This window comes from Meriones unguiculatus, chromosome 21 (genome assembly GCF_030254825.1).
Source record: "Meriones unguiculatus strain TT.TT164.6M chromosome 21, Bangor_MerUng_6.1, whole genome shotgun sequence".
In the NCBI taxonomy this organism is placed as follows: Eukaryota; Metazoa; Chordata; class Mammalia; order Rodentia; family Muridae; genus Meriones; species Meriones unguiculatus.
The window spans coordinates 15581772-15596704 of NC_083368.1; the positions used below are offsets into that span (position 1 = coordinate 15581772).

The following is a 14933-nucleotide window of genomic DNA, read 5'->3' on the forward strand; positions in this document are numbered from 1 at the left end:
TGTGGCTGGCCAATCGGGGACGCGCACGCTCCGCCCTCTCCTTAGCCATCCTTAGTGCTGGCAGAGAGGCGGTTCAGCCTCCGCATCCGTCCTGCGGTGGAAGAGATTGGAGTTTATTTTTAGCTGGCATAAGGTGAATATGACCCCATTTACGCGGCCTGAAGGTTGTTTTTTTTCTCTTTTCTCTCTTTTTTGCAAGTTGCTTTTGTTGTTGTTTCAAGACAGGGTTTCTCTGTGTAACCCTGCCTGTCCTGAAACTTGCTTCCTGCTTCCTGCCTCTGCCTCCTGTGTTGGTATGTACTTGTGAGTGCAGGTGCTCTTGGGGGCCGGAGGCTTAGTATCTGCCGGAGCTGGAGTTACAGACAGCGGTGAGTGAGAGCTAGGAACCGGACTTGGGTCCCCTGGAAGAGCAGCACGTGTTCTTCATCGCTGAGCCATCTCTTCTCATTCCTTCTTCTCTTCTCTTAATTCTCACTCCAAGTGTTCACTTCATTCTCTACCCAACAGTCTCTTGATTTGATTCCTAACACTTGAAGTTGTTTGAGGTACTAATCTATTCGCAGATGTGCACCTCTGCTGGACAATAGGTTCTCCTAGAATGGGACCTCATGCTAACACATTTGGTGCTCAGATAGAAATCACCCGCGTGTTCAATGAATACTGACCTTCACAGTAGGAAAAAAAAAAAAAGGCTTTAAACTTTCTATCTGATGGAACATTGCATGATTTATCCCGAAAGAAAATCAACAAATGCATAGCGAGTCTTGAGGAATAAATGACCTTAGGTCAAGTCAACACCACACCATCATTTTTACTAGGAAATATTTTTCTAATATCAAAGATATTATCCAATATCAAAGATAGGGTGACTATCCGGAAACCAGAGACTAAAGAAGGAAAACAACGACTACGGTGGTTTAAAGGTACCGAAAACCCCATTTGTACCCTGCTTCTTACCCTCTAAAGTTCTCCCCTGTAATACCTGAGGGACTTGCTAGAGACATTAGTTCACTTGGTCTTTACTAGGATTTAAAGCCCCGTGTTTTTTTCCACAGGAGAATAATTAGATTAGCTGACCACTCTTAAGTAACTCGTTTTGTTGTTGTTTTTCTGCATGCAAGGGAGAAAATAAATCCTAGACCCAGAAAATATTCAAGGGAACTAGAGTAGAAGAAAGGTAAAGAATATGGAAAATTCCAAATGGCACCCAGAACCAGAGACAAGACTGTCTTTTCTTCTCTGTGCGTTACTAGTGCTCTGCCCAAGTCCTGGGCCAAAGCAACCAAGTGCCTACTACCGGCTGCTGCAATTGCCATGTATTTTAGCTTCACTTACTTGATATGCATGTATTATGTTGATCATGCTTTTAACAGTGTGATTTGCGGTTATTACTGACATCAACCTGACAGAACCTCGCACACCTAGGAACAAACCTCTGGGAGTGCCTGTGAGGGAGTTTCTACAGTGTGTATTAATTGAGATGGAAAGACCCACGCTAAATGTGGCTGGGATCCCAGGGTGAATTTAAAAAAAAAAAAATGTTTTTTAAAGCCAACTGAGCACTAGGATTCATCTCTCTGTTTCCTGACTGCAGGCACAGTATGATGAAAGGCCCCACACGTCTGTTGCCACAACAAGGGTGTCATGCTAAAACTGTAAGCCGAAATGAAACCTCCCTGGTGCCGCCTTTGTGAGGTAATTTGTCACAGCAGCAGAAAGTAACCAGTACAAACCATAAACAAGATGTTTGTTCCCAGCATCTGGCCCTCATGCAGTGATCCTCAGCTTCCCAGTGCTGCGACCCTTTGATCCACTTCCTCGTGCTGTGGTGACCCCCAACCATAAGAGTATCTCATTGCTACCTCATAGCTAATGTTGCCGCTGTTCCGAGTCACGATATAAACATCTGATATGTAGGATATCTGATCTGCAATCCCAAAGGGCATCTCAACCCGAAGATTGAGAACAGCCACCTTGGAGTCTAGTGAGAGGTAGCACCAGTCGTCAGGATGTTGTGATACAAATGCTGGATGCACGAGGGCAAGGTGCCCAGAAAGCCCTGAGAGCAGCCCTGACCCCGACTTTCAGATCAAGTAGACTTCTCCCAAAGCCATGGGGATCCCAGAGTATAAGCAGAGAGAGCCGCTAGGCAGAGCAGGAAGATGGACTGTGTGTACTTCTGAGAGAGGAAGCACATAACGCCAGGACAACCCCAGAGCCCAAATGTCCTAACCACTCTACCAGGAAGGAGCTTTTACAGAAACCCGAGGCTGGCTAGTCACGGTATGCCTTTCCAGGGATCGTCTCCTCTGCATAGGACTTATTGGAAATGATGGCCACTAGGTCACTGACGGGAGAAAGATTTTTCTGACTTCAGCAATTTCCTCTCCACACCACTGGTCCTAAAGATTATCAAAGATGTTTTTGTGCCAGGGGTGTGCCTGATTTGTCCCTCGCTTGAAGGTGAAACATTCAAGGCCATCCTGAGCTACAGCCCTGTCTCAAACAAATAATCAAAAAAAAAAAAAAAAAATAGACAGCCAGGAGAACACAAATGTAACTAAACTCCCTAGAGTGTGCAAATTGTGTTATCTTATTGTGTAACTCAGCTCAGCAGTCTGCTGGTGTCATCATTAGCCTATACATTCTGTCCCAGCAGGCCCTCCACACTGGCCTTGGTCCTCAGGATTAGCTTCTTCACTTTCAACATGGCTTCAGCAATTCCGTGCTGCAGAACTATGATAAATTCCCTTCTGAGAGGGATGGTGAGTAAGCTCGGAAGATGCAGCATCCCCAGCTGCTTCCCCTTTTGTTTCACTAACCCAGTAGTTCTCATCTTTCCTAATGCTGTGACCCTTTAATACAGTTTCTCATGTTGTAGTGACCCCCAAGCATTAAATTGTTTTCGTTGCTACTTCATAACTGTAATCTTGCTACTGTTATGAATCATAATGCTAAATATAAATCATAATGCTAAAGAGTCAATCAACCACAAAATGGGTTGCCATGCATAGGTTGAGAACCATTGCACTAACCAATGACTTTTTCCTAGTGGATGGGCCACAAGAAATTACCACAAATGGAGTGGCTTAATACATGTGCTTTCACCATCCAGGAGGCCTAGAAGCCAATGCCAAGTGTAGGTGGAGCTATGTTCTCTAAAGACTGTAGGAAGTTCTGTGCCTTTTACCCACTACCAGGAGCAGCTGGCACTCTTGGGTCCCTTGGCTTATACATGTATCACTCTCATCTCTGCCTGCATCACCAAGCATGTGTGTTTATCTGTGTCTTCTTTGGGATTCTCTCTCTCTCTCTGTGTGTGTGTATGTTCATGCAAATCTGTGTGTATACATGTAGAGGCCAGATCTGGATCAACCTTAGGTATCATACCTCAGACATCATTTTTTTTTAATCACGGTTTCTCACTGGCCTGTAATTCTTCTAGTAGGCCAGGCTGGCTGACCAATGAACCCCAAGAACCTGTCACCACCTCCCAGCACTGAGATGACAACCGTACACCATCCTTGAATTTTTCACACAGGTTCTAGGAATCCAACTCAAGACCTTGAGCTTGCCCAGAGAGTACCTCACTCACTCAGCCATCTCCCCAGCCCCTGATGGTCTCTCCTTCTAAGGAAGCCAGGTATGTTGAGTCATATATAATCACCTCACGCGTGCAGATGTGTTCCAAATAAGATCACATTTACAGATACCAGAGTTAATGGTTGAACGTGCCCTCTTAGGAGATGCTGATCAACCCATAACACCAGCTATGCCAAAAGTAATCATGAGTGCTGTGCTGACTGGAGATAACCCCTCTGTCTGGAGATGAGCCTCGTGACCTTTGATGCCTTCAGTAGCCAATAGCTACCTAAAGTGTGCTTCAATTTACAAAAAAGAAAAGTGAGATAGCTGTTTCCCTGATTCCCAAAACGCACTGTGTCAGGATGCAAAGAAAGGCAGCTGCCTACAAGCGAAGACGAGGCCCCATCAGGACCCAACCTCACTATCCTGACCTGACCTCCACGCTCTAGAACTGTAAGAAAATGAAGTTATGTTGTTCAGCGGGCAAGCTAGAGTACTGTGCCCTGGAAGCCTGAGAACACTAAAAAACTGCTCCGAGTACCTCCTGTCTTCTTAGATTGAAAGCTCCTGTAAGTCAGGTACCATTGCCCCTGCTTTGATCATGCCTCGGGCAAAACACCCACATTCTGTAAGAAGCAAAGCACAATCTTTGATAATTGTATTACCAAGGAGGTGTGTGCCCTTCAATGCACGTGAAACTCTGGCTACTAAATGCCTATTAGCCCAGAGTGCATTTTCCTGCGAGCGCTTGGCCTGCCTCCCTCATTTGTAACCTGAATTCAACTGGCAATGAGAGAAATGTGTGAAGGAGCTGTGCAGAGAAGGCATCTCTATTTGTGCTTCTCCCTGGCAGTGGCTTCAAACTGAGAGAAAAGCAGCTCCGCTATAGATAGAATAGTGCGTGGCCTCCGTGCTATATAAGATGTCACACCTACCATCCTGAGCGCTGAAGCAGCTCTCTCAAAGGAGCTATTGATAAACATCTTTCAACTTTGTGCATGTATGCATATGAACACAGCAAGAACGAAATAATCGGGTCTTAGAAATTGCCTGACGCATGGAACTTAGTGAATAATAATAATGTGATCTTACTTCCTGTATTTAGCCAGTTGGGAAGAGCCAAGAAAGAAAAAGCAAATCCTCTCTTCAAAAACTGCCCACCCAGCAGCTCTATAAACCTTAAATCTCAAAGCTGTAGGCAGAATCGAGCTGGGTGTTCTCTGTTGCCATGAGGATGCAAAGAGAGAAAAGAGGACCAAAAACTTAGAACCCAGTTCCTTTGAAAGTGCCTGGCATTCTCCTTTAAGAGGAAGGGCCTGTCACTCCTCTCAATGGACCTCCCTGCTGTCTTGGCAGTGGCAGGAGAAAATGATCCAAGCAGGAATTGATTGGCTAAGTGTTCAGAGTATGTGAGAGAGTTGATAACAGAGCAAAGCCACAAGACTTCAGGAAATAGTCCAGAGATCTGAGCGTGTTCACAGCTCTGCTTTGTTTCTTTCTCCATTCTGGGCAGAAACCTGGTGCTCCCCTCTCTCTCTTCCTCAGCCACCCAGCTGCAGAGTCTTGCTCTTTCAGTCCCCTGCCAGTTCCTTCTCATCTACTCTTGTCGTTTCCTTCTCTTCTTTCACTGAAGTAGGGTCTCATGTAACCCCGGCTAGCTGGCATTGAACCCATTATGTGTCAGAAGACGACTTGCACTCCTGACCCTCCTTGCCTCCACTCCCCAAGTTCTGCAATTATAGGCATGCCTCCTTAATGCAGTGCCAGGAATCAAACCAGGAGTCTTATGCATGCTAGGCAAGCGCTCCCCGCCAGCTGAGCTACATCCCAGCCTTTGTCCTTCTTACTCCTATCACCTTTGCTGTCTCTGGGCTTTTGCCTCCCTATTTTCAGGTAGACTGGACTACCTGAAAATATGCTATATTTTGGTATGCTAGACGTCATTACCAAACACAGAAAGTTCATATATCATGTCAGTTTTCTTCCCCCAAACCTTCTGCAATACACTATTATTATAGAATTTGGTCCAAACCAGAGATATAATAACCATGGTCCTGTGATCTGCTATAAGTTACCATCTTAATCTTGCCTAATATCATGACCCTGGAGATGTCTGTACAGAAAAAGCCTCTCTCTGCTTTCTAAACCCTCTGAAGTGTTATGCAACCCCACCCTTCCTCCCCCAGTCTGGAACCTTCTTCACCTACTTTATCCTCTTTGTCTTTAAAGACTTTTGAAGCTCACTCACCCTTCCACCTTTAATTCACTTCCATCCTCTGTATTCATTCAACAAAACACTCTGATGTTTCCTCAGACCCTCCTTAGCACCAGTTGCTGAGCTACCCTGTTCAGTATCCAGAGGTGAAACCTGAGGTCTGCATCTTAATAAGATGCTCAGAGGTACCAACTGGCACTTCTGTTCCCAGTTCATGAGGAGAGTCCTATTACAACAGTATCTTCTTTACAAAGCACTTTCAGTACATTTCATGTTGAATCTTTAGAACATTCCCACAAGATACTGATTACAAATAGCATTTTAATCAAATAAGAATACCAGCGCATAGTTCAAGTTTTAAATTAGCATAGATTAAAATTTCATTTCCTTCTAAGCACCTTTGCTCTGCTCCCTTGAGAAAGAAGGAAAGCACTGAATCCTTACAAAAATCAGCATCTGGTATGCTCAGGTATAAAGCATGTTGGGGCCAGAAAGACTCAGCCTGCAGTGTGGCCCCAGCCCCTCTGGGATTTCAGATGCACTTTACTGCTCTTGAGCTCTTTAATGTTCTCTATTGCCAGTAAGAAATGCCCATGAATTCCCACAGGGCAATCTTTGTATGCTCTATACTGAGTAGTATCCAACTGAAAAATCATTTTGCCAATATGGAGTGAAACTGCTGAGTGGTGTAATTGGGCTCCAAGAGATCTGGACAGTGTGTGCTGCCAAAGGCTGGGGCCTGGGTTTCTGGCCATTGCTCAGTCACACAAGTGACAGGTTTGGATGAGTAGGCAACCTTCCTTCTCTCTTCTTTCCTCTTTTTTATTTTTCCTGTTTTGTCTGAGACAATGTCTCACCATGCAGTTCTGACTAGCCTGGAGTTTGAGGTATAGCAGAGGAGCCTCAAACTTAAAGCAAGCCTCCTGTCTCAGCCTCTCAAGTGCTTGGACTACAGAAATGTGACACCACACCCATTTTTTTTTTTTAATCAGTGTAGAAGCCAGGTAAAGCTTATTATAAGGTAAGTTGGGGGGGTCACACTCAAAAAGGAGGATGGGCAATGAGCAAAGACCATTGTTGGGGCAAATCCAACTTACTTTCAAGTTAGAGAGTGTCCACATAGATCATTGCTCCTCCCCTCTTTGCAGATGTTCATTCTAGAACACTTTAAGAAGTTAGCATGGAGGCTGAGGAGATGGCTCAGTGGGTAAACCATGAGGACTTGAGTTCAGATCCCCAGAACCCACATAAAAAGTCAGATATGGGGGTGCACATCTGTCCTGTCAGTTCTGTGGAGGTCTAGACAAAACGATTCTGGGGGTCTCCTGAGGGCTGCGATTAAAGATGGGCCCATACCCAGATTACAATACATTCTTTTTTTTTTTTTTTACAATACATTCTTAATTTTATAGGTTCCATGCTGTGATAAAATACCAGTGTCAGTTTGCATATGTCTGAGTGTATTTGTGTGTATCAATGCATGTGTCCCTGTGTGTGTGTGTGCATGTCTGTATCTATGCATTTGTGTGTGCTTCTTTCTGCCTGTGTATCTATACGTGTGTTAGTATTTCTCTGTGCATCTGTACACACCTGTGTGTCTCTGTGCATTCATATGGGTCTCATATATAGTTCATGTGTTTACCAGACAGGAGTGTGAAGAGTGGCTACAAAGATATTAACTAGAGAGCCACAGGGTGGGGTTCAGACAGATTAATCTGTTTTAGGATTAACAGGTACAAAGATCTCTGAAGCTGTTAGATTGAAAATGAGGGACAGAGAGACACAAAATATATGGTCTTGGATAGAGAGAGGCATTTCCTGGGAGGAAATGGCCACAGAGAGACACTCAGAATGGTTGGGCTGTGGAGAAGAAGGCAGGCATTATTCATGGCTCTAATCCCCCACCCCCAGGGCCTACCTGACCCTGAATTGGGAGAGGCAAGCAGTAGGTTATTCATCCCTGTCAATGCTTGACAGAGAGAGATGCAGAAATGCCAACTGTCTTCTCTCAGCTCCTTGACTTTCTCTCCCAATCTTCCTCAGAGCTCTGCCAGCTTCCAGGACCTTGGCAGGCTTCCCAATTTAATTATTCATTCCATTGTCCCCAGATTTTGTTTGTACTTTTCAGAATTGGTGTCCCAGTTTAGGGCTTGGACGGCCTATGTCCCTTAGTCATCAGCTATCCAGAGCCTCACTCCTGCCAATGGCTTGAATGTCCTTTTCGTAGTCCACAGATGCTAACCCAGACCCAGTCTCCCAACAAGCATGGCCTGTCAGGTTCCTGGTGTTTAAGCGTTCCCTTGCCTTATAATTCACTGACAAGCATTCCAGGACTTTAAAATTTTTTATTATATATATGTATTTAGGGGGATATTCCTGTCCCCATCAAAAAACAATTTTTGAAACTTGGTCCTCTCCTTCTACCATGTGGGTTCCAGGAATTCAAATCAGGTCATCAGGCTTAGGAGCAAGTGTCCTTTATCCAGTAGCCACCTCACAGGTCTCTTATATAGAAAATTCGCCTCAAGGAATGAAAAATGGAGCTAGGGATGTATCTCAGTTGATCTAGTGTTTGCTTAGCTAGCAAGAAGCCCTTAGTTCCTCCCCAGCACCACACAAAAGAGGCATGGTACCTCCGTGCTTATGATTCCTCTACTTGGGAGGCTAAGATGGGAGGATTTCATGATGTCTAGGCCAGCCTGAGCTACAGAGTGAAGCTGCCCTGTCTTGACAGGGAAACAGAGATAACAGAAAGACAGAGAGACAGAGACAGAAAGAAAGAGAGGGAATATCAATGGAAAAGGACAGAATTGATGAAGAAAATGGTCCAGTTGAACTTCTTGTCAGTCCCAAAATACATCAGCCTGGAATGAAAAGGGGTTATTCCCATCAGGATGCTGTAAATTGTCTGGCATGGTGCCATATGCCCTTAATCCCAGCACTCAGGCGCCAGAGGCAGCAGATCTCTGAATTGGAGGCCAGCCTGGTCCACAGAGTGACTACCAGGACAGCCAGAGCTACACAGCAAGACCCTGTCTCAAAAAAAAAAAAAAAAAAAAGTCAAGATTAACACGCCACTGAGACAGGTTTTGGAATTGCTCTCTGGGTCATTGCTGAAACTCTAGATTCCATCCTTTAAAAACATAAACAGCTCTGGGAAGGTCAGGGGCTGCAGGGCTTACACACTGCATTGTAAATTAATTGCTATTTCCTGAGCCAGTAAGTAAGCACACAGTGCTACGTGAAAGAAGAGGGGGTGGTTTTTTTTTTTTTTTGGTTTGGTTTTTTTTTTTTTTTTTAAGTTTGGGCAACTGCCAGTGGTGTTGAAAATTTAATTACTGCTGCAGAAGAGTTATTAAATTTTTGAAGCAGGAAACCTATGGCCCAGAAGTTTAAGGCAGCTGAGGGGCTCCTGAGGAGAAAGCCCTACGGCACGGTGGCCGGCAGCTCCCCATTTCCACCTTGCTTGCAGCTGTCAGGCTGAGATGCAGGCTAGACAGCGCGTGTAGCCATGCTGTTTCAGTAGTCAGGGGTAGGCCAGGGCATGGCAGAATGGTAGAGCATGTGACAAGCCTGCATCACGCCCTGTGTTCAGTCCTTGGCATCTGCCTAAAACACAGCAGCAGTTGTGGGTAAGTAGCAGTGTGCTGCTGAATGACCCTTCCTGGGGAGACGGCACCAACAGACAAAGAAAGGATTCCACCCAGGTCCAGTTTACGGGAGTCATTACTCACAGGTGCGTGAGGGACTCAGCAGCACTGAAGAGTCCCCCACCCAGGGTGACTCTTTCTCTCACAAAACCTCAGGAGGGGATCCATGATGGCGTCTGAGCTCTGTGAGCCCCATTCTCTCCCCATGAGGAACGTGAACACAGATGCTCTAATTTAAGATCACCATGGTACACCCAAAATGGGGAAAACAGCTACAGGACAAGCATAAAAGACAGGGTCTGTAGCCCAGGCTAGCCTGTATGAACTTCTGATCCTTCTGCCTCCACGCCCTCAAGACCGGGATCATAGGACAATGCCACAACACCTGGTTTATGCAGAGCCGGCTGGTTGTCAGTCCAGTGTTCCCTGCATGCTAGGCCAGCACACTTGTGTATGAGTAGGCATAGTCTAAGGCTTAGGTCATGACCTAAGGTTTAGGTCATGTTCATGTTTAGGTCAGGGTAACTTGTGTGTCTGTTCACAGGTGCTTACATACATGGTGAGACAGGTACTAAGTAAGGGCTCTAACATGTGAGTTTTAAATTTACTCATGACTCCATTCAATGTTTTCTATGGGTGACTTCATGAAGTCCCATAGTTCCTCTGAGACCAGCACTATTATTTGTTTTTACAGAGAAGGCAAGTTTAGAAACTCGTATTGGAGTCAGTATTTAAAATTTACCAACAAGCCCACACATACCACACGCTCCCCAGACACCATAAGGACTGGTGGTGCTCAGGGCTAATCTCTTATTTTCTGTCCAGAAAGAAGCAAAGATTGTCACTGAGCTTCCCTAGCCACCATTCTCGTTCTGTTGGCCATGCAGTCCATCTATCTGCAAAACTAGGGGCTGGAGGATGCTGGCCCTGTAGACACGGCAGAAACACTGAGCAGACCCAGGTGTGCAACATGTGACAGCCTGCCTCGAGTACCAGCTGCTCCTTGTCTGTCCCTGCATTGGTGGCTGTAGTTCAGCACTGGAGTGAGCAGGCGGTGACACGAAATAACTAACAAAAACAAAATGTTTTCAATGAGGATGGAAGTGAGTGTGTGACAGTGCTCATCTGAAATCCCTACAAGTTCCAGGCCAGCCTGGGCTACAGAATGAGAGCCTACCACACACAAATAGATATGTCTGTACCCAAACAGCGGAGCCAGGTGATGCCTTCTTCTGATTCTTTCAAACCTCAGGAACTTTATTCTGAGATATTAAAGGGGGTTTCCCCTAGACAATATACAAGCAGAAAAATCACCCCCCAAATTTTCCTCCAGCCTAAAAAGTAGGCTCCTCATTGTGGTTCAGTTACATTTGCATTTACAGCCCCCATTGGGGTTGCAGCTGACAAAAAGAAAACTAAAAGCTCCCAGGCTAAATTGGACAGGTTTGTAACATCAGTCTCTTTCTCTCCCTCTCCCTCTCCCTCTCCCTCTCCCTCTCCCTCTCCCTCTCCCTCTCCCTCTCCCTCTCCCTCTCCCTCTCCCTCTCCCTCTCCCTCTCCCTCTCCCTCTCCCTCCCTCTCTCTCTCTCTCTCTCTCTCTCTCTCTCCACACACACACACACAAAAAAAAAAAAACAAAAAAAACACCTCTTTCTTTGAAATGTTTTCCAGTTGTCTGTTAAAAGGTTCTGGAATACATGAACGCAAACACAAAAGTGGCCTATAAAGTGGCCTAGATATTAGTTCTAATTATTTGCTAGAGGCACTTATCTAAACCTCTCCAGAGACCTGGGCGTGGTGGCTTATGCCTACAATCCCAGCACTCTGGAGGCAGAGGCACAATGCTTGACACAGGTTCCAGTCCAGCCTCAGCTACATGCAAGTTCCAGATCAGCCTAGACTTCAGAGTGAAACTTCATTGAAAAAGAAAACTCGGCTAGGTGGTGGTGACACATGTCTTTAATCCCAGCACTCATAAGGCAGAGGCAGGCGGGTCTCTGTGAGTTCGGGGCCACCCTGGTCTACCAAGGGAATTCTATCTAAGACAGCCAGGGCTACACAAAGAAACACTGTCAAAAAGAAAGGAAGGAAGGAAGGAAGGAAGGAAGGAAGGAAGGAAGGAAGGAAGGAAGGAAGGAAGGAAAAGAAAAGAAAAGAAAGAAATCTAAAGTAATTTGTTAATTAAATATGCCACAGCAGTGCCTAAAGCTGTGTTATCTGTTAGGTACAAGGCACCTAATCTCCGGTCTGGTTTGCTTATAGTCAGCATGAAATGGGAGGCACAGCCTGAGCTGTGCTCCATGAGGCCAGGATGGATAAAAAGAGGCCATGTTCATTAACAGTGAGCTTGCTGCTGCTCTAGATGTGCATTCGAGTGCCTTACACACAGAGAGAAAGGTCAGGGGTGGGCTTGTGGAGAGGTGCAAGGTTGAGGTGCACACTCCTGTCAGTATGTAAAGCTGGCTTGGTCTGAACCTGAAGGATAAAAGGCCTCTTTGTGGTTGGCCATGGGGCCAATTCATAGCCAAGAGAACCATGTCCCCAGAGAGGTTTCAGAACTGCCTTAAGATCCCAAGACAGGCGGGCAACAGGATGGGAACTGGCACCAAGCTTTGGACATTAATGCCTGTTCGACACGTGTGAATTAGTGGCTTTCGCAAGGGATGCTTTGCCATTCTCCCCCAAATTTCATGCTGACACTAGTAAAATGTCTGAAGTCCAGTGTAGAGGCTTACAGGCTGACATCTGCCATCCCAGCTGCTTGCGAGACTGAGGCAGAAGGATCGTTTGAATCCAGGACATCAAGGCCACCCTGGGCAAACTTACAAAGATCCTGCCTCTAACACCAAAACCTCTAACACCAAATAACCCAGGGGGCTGGGGAGATGACTCATGGGCAAAGTATTCCCTAGTGAAGGGTAAGGGCCTCAGCTCAGGTCGCCGCATTCATGTAGCGAGCCAAGCCCAGTAGCGTGCTCCTGTAATCCTGGACAGGAGGCAGAGACAGGCAGGGCCTTGGGGCTTGCAGGTCAGAACCCTGGACCTCCGGGTTCAGTGTGCATGTCACAGTGTAAGGTAGATAATGATGGAGGAACCAAAAGCCAGTCGTAGGTACTCAGAGTCAGCTCCTGGAATGAAGGGAGCGCCAGACAGTCACCAGTCATTCTTCAAAGGCTCACCACAGACGCTTTGAGTGTCCACTCAAAAGAGCACTTTTGAGTTTCCACTGTATATTTATACACAAAGGCATACGCCATGTATAACATATACATAATTATATGTATTGTTCAAAAACACATACAAGTGGTAAAATGCCAAAGAATGAAATAATTAGTATTTTGAAATAATGTCCATTGTATCTCACATGTTAATGGACCAAGGACTCACTTGCTTTGTGATTAGCTTTCAGTGTTTCACGAGATCTGTGTACAGTCACACACTTGACCCAAAATCTTGTGTTTTCAGAGATTTCTTTTTCTTTCAGCTCTGCTGTGGGAAAAGTGGACCTGTGAGGGTCCTGACTCATGCTACACCCCGCAGCACCATTTCTCAGGGTGAATATCAGCCCAATAATATGTTCTAAAGACTCCACAACCTACTGTGTTACTCAGAAGACAGCAGCCAAGTCTCAGGAAAATCGGGAAGGCCCAGCAGTACTCCACACCACTCTAAATCCATGCCTCACTCCATCCTCAAGGAAAGGTACAGTGTGACTAAGGCTGCCCTTTATAAGCCAGCATTTGAGACTGTCAGACCACTTTCCAAACATGTTCAAGCTTATGACTAAGTAGAATGGACCAGAATCCCTGCATCTACTCTTTCCCATTTTTTTACACACAGACACCAACATGCCTCTTCACTTTCCAGTCATGAGGGTCCTTCAGCATTTTATCTGCCGCAGGTTCCCAGCACGAGTTCATATGGAGCTGCTCCAACACAGACCTTGTCAGGAGGAAGCACAGATTTCTTATACTGACAAAAAACAAAGCAAAACAAGAGCAAAAGCTCCTGGACACAACGTGGTCAAAGATGTTCAATAAGTTTCATGTCCCCTGCACCAATAGGAACCTTCCAACTTCTCCTTCCTGCCTGTCAGCAGGGACCAAGGACTACAGGTTTTTGCTTGAGTCCCTTTCATTTATAACGTCCTTTTTATTTTCCTTTTTCTTTTTTTTTCTCCTGTTTTTGTTTTTAATACAAGGCTTTATGCAACCACAGCTGACTTCAGACTCCTGTGAACTTCTGGTTTTCTCGCTTCCTGTTCCTAAGAGCTGAGATTACAGTCTTGTGCCAGCACACTTGGCTTATGTGGTGCTGGGGATCAAAGCTGAAATTTTGTGCTTGCCACTTGAGCACAGTATCAATGTAGCACATCCTAGCCCTCAGGTATCCCTTTCTACAAAAGAAGGCTGGCAGGTATCTAACTAATTCCAGCCAGTTATTGTCTGGGGTGGGGGAACCATTTCTCTTAACTGGCCATTTATTATAATAATCTGCTTTTAGAGATATTAAAAAGCAGCAAGTGAACTAGATTTTCTTTCCTTTTTCCCTTTTCTTTTGTTCTCAGAGCTGGGATGGAACCCAGAGCCTTGTGCGTGCTAAAGCAAGTACTCCTGCACTGAGCTATGTCCCCAGGTTAATTTCCCATTTCTTTTATTACTATGTCTCAGCTTCACCTTCAAGGGAAATTCCTAATAATTTCAGACATCACTCCACTTAATAAGCCTCAGAACCAAGATGTAACTATCAGGGGACTGTGGATCCTCTTTATTTTATGAGAACATCTAGAGGCATCCTGAAGGCGCTTAATCATTTACAACTATTTTTAAGTTAATAGCTGTGGAGGATTGTGAAATTCAAAACAGGAAATTTAAATACTCAACTAAAATCAAAATATTAGATGTCTTTTTCCTTTACTAACAATCCAGACAGTCAGTCTACTGGAAAAGAAAGCTAAAAATAGCAACTTGCAAGCATTGTCCTCACAGCTGTGCTGATAGGTGCCTGACTGATGGCTGTCAGCCATTGTGCCAACGTGGGATGACCATAGGCTTAGATGAACAAACAAAAAAGTCAAACACTTGATTAATTAATGAGAAGTCTTTCAGGAGAGAAAGAACACTCAACTAATCTTCCGGTGTTTCCTACTGGAAGCCACTCCGCCTACCCCAACAGTGTTTGAAAAAAGAATAGTGATTTTAGTAGAGTTCTTAGAAAATTAATTTGTAAACAAAAGATACCTTACAATAATTTGTGGTGGGAAAAAAGATACCTTATAACTGGAGACTAAAGTGTGTGGTATTGCACAATGTCATTAGGAGCCAGCCAGATGGCTCAGCAGGTAAAGGCACTTGCCATCAAGCCCCGATGAGCCAAGTTCCATCCCCTGAGCCCACAGGGTGGAAGGAGAGAACTGACTCCCACAAACTGTTATCTGACCTCCACGATCGTGTTGATACACACATACACCCACACATACATAC

General features: G+C 45.2%; 1 long non-coding RNA gene across 3 annotated transcripts; it reads left to right on the plus strand.

The window, feature by feature from the left end:
- Positions 1-4: 4 nt before the first annotated feature.
- On the plus strand, positions 5-14178 carry LOC132649671 (uncharacterized). Of its 3 annotated transcripts, none has more exons than XR_009588151.1 (5): positions 5-133; positions 1595-1695; positions 2657-2765; positions 3542-3643; positions 12935-14178. It is a non-coding gene; the product is annotated as an uncharacterized LOC132649671 (long non-coding RNA). The 3 variants fall into 3 exon arrangements; XR_009588149.1 differs by having other exon boundaries at positions 8-133; positions 2660-2765; XR_009588150.1 differs by lacking the exon at positions 3542-3643 and having other exon boundaries at positions 7-133; positions 2660-2765.
- Positions 14179-14933: the final 755 nt, after the last annotated feature.